Raw genomic sequence first — 2,205 nt, 5'->3', positions numbered from 1 at the left:
ACTTCAGATCTTCAGTGGGTCTAGACAAAGTGCAAATTATAATCGCAAACTAGTCGAAAAGTGGTCGAAAAGCCCCTTTTTTGTATGGAGTTTTGACGGATTCGATTTTCGATTCGATCAAAAAGTGCGTTTTGTCTAGGGGGGCAGATTTATATACTCTGTCACGTCATAATATGTCAATGTCACCCCTCCCGTCTCATACTGACTGAGTTTAAGCGCTGGACCTACAAAAAGTATTTTTAAGGTGCGTACACGTTAGAGCATTTACTTGTAACAGAAGATTCAGGTATCATTGAATATTGTAAGATTTTTATTACGATATTTTGTTGCTAAACTACGGCCAACGAGAAGCGATACCAAATGTAAACAAACCCAATGTCATGGGTGAACCCGTTTGACTTTGACATATTTTGGCGGGAGAACGAGACATTACGACAAATACACAAGATGGGAAGAGACAGAATATATTGTCAACCCGACAGTCGTATCGACCTTTTGCATCGCTGCTAGTTGGCCGTACTTTAGTAAACAATCTTTCTTTTCTTTCTTAGTGTGCGAAGAAAATTTGGTTTTTGGATTTTTTTGTTTTATAAATAGAGCTTTTGCTTGTATTGTTTCATTAAAGACAGTTACAAGTAAACGATCTAGTGTCACCTTTAGAAAAAACCTCTTACAGGTTGTAATAATTTTGGATTATTTTAAATCCACTTGCGACACATCACTCTTTATAATTTTATTGTTAAGATATTTTAAGGAATCTCTGTGAGATTGTTTATAATTGAGATTAATACTGTTAAATTTTAAAGTATTTTCACAAGAATCTAATTCTTAATTAGGCGTATGTAAAAGCGACCACGAAATAGCGTATAAGAAATCCTTATTCCACACGAAATAAGAATGATATTTCCAGTGAAATTCCATTATGTCATTCCTTCTCACTGATATCTTTTTGGAATACTAATATTAGGGGTGGATTAGACCAAACAAGAGTAAATAAATATTAATCTCAGAATAAATCGTCAGTTTTGACATATTTCCTATACTGAAACTCACGTGTCAGTTATACCAGGAGTTATTCTCGGATAAAAGTTTGGTCGAATCGGTCTTAGTCTGAGAAACATTTCGATCCATACTTAATTTTGTGAGCATGGATGTATGTTTGTTACTCCTTCCTGCAAAAACTATTATGTAGCTTATACATCTGAAGGATAATATAGGCTACTAGCGGCCGCCCGCGACTTCGTACGCGTGAATCCCGTTTTTCCCGCTAATTCCCGTTCCCGTGGGAATTTCGGGAATTCCTTTCTTAGTGCACCTCTACGGTACCTAAGCTTAGTGCACCTCTGCGGTACCTAAGCTACGTCCCTTCCAAATTTCAAGTGCCTACGTTTAGCCGTTTAGGCTGTGCGTTGATCTGTCAGTCAGTCAGTCAGTTTCTCCTTTTATATATGTATTTAGATAAACGAGAGGTCTTGGGATCAATTCCCACCAGTAAAAACTCATAAAACTCATTTATTTTTGCAAATAGGCTTTTAAAAATCACTTTTACGCGTCCCAATATTAACCCTACCACTTCTTCGGGACAATAAATGGGCCAGTGCTGAGAAGAAGCAGCGCAAGAAACTCAGTCACTAAATTGTCAGCCTCCTTTTCAAGGGTTTACAGTCTTTAAAATATACAAATTACAGTCATGGACCTATAAAAAAAGGCGGACGGAACTCGCGCTACAACAAAACTGTGACGCAAAATTTTGGCGTTTGTCTATTGTGTGAGTGAATTTAGGGATGCCATGTTAGCCAAAACATTTTACCCATTTATTTTAAGAAAAACATAGATCGGCAGATGTTACTTGGAAATGTAGACAGAATTGTTCCGTGCCATTTTAAAAGGATGAAAGGTGAATGCGTTGAGGTAGGCGCGAAATTTTCAATGTTCAAATTTTCTTACATTGTTGCAAGTCAGTGTGTCAGGGTATGTACATAATGTTGATCAAAAATACTCGAAGTGGTGTATCAGGGTGTGAATGTGTGCGTGCCGGCCTGTACGTACAGGCAAGCTGATGTATCCTAATGTCACAGTATTTTGTTGATGAGAATCCGTCCGACTTTTTTTATAGGTCCATGATTACAGTCATAAGTATTGATGCGAGCTAGCAGTGGTAGTGGGTATAAAATATGTTTTTGAACATTTGAGCCTATGATGTCA

The sequence above is a fragment of the Ostrinia furnacalis genome, unplaced genomic scaffold (genome assembly GCF_004193835.3).
Source record: "Ostrinia furnacalis isolate ACB-3 unplaced genomic scaffold, ASM419383v2 OfSCF1802, whole genome shotgun sequence".
Taxonomy (NCBI): domain Eukaryota; kingdom Metazoa; phylum Arthropoda; class Insecta; order Lepidoptera; family Crambidae; genus Ostrinia; species Ostrinia furnacalis.
The sequence above is the reverse complement of the archived record's forward strand: the minus strand, read 5'-3'. Positions refer to the sequence as shown.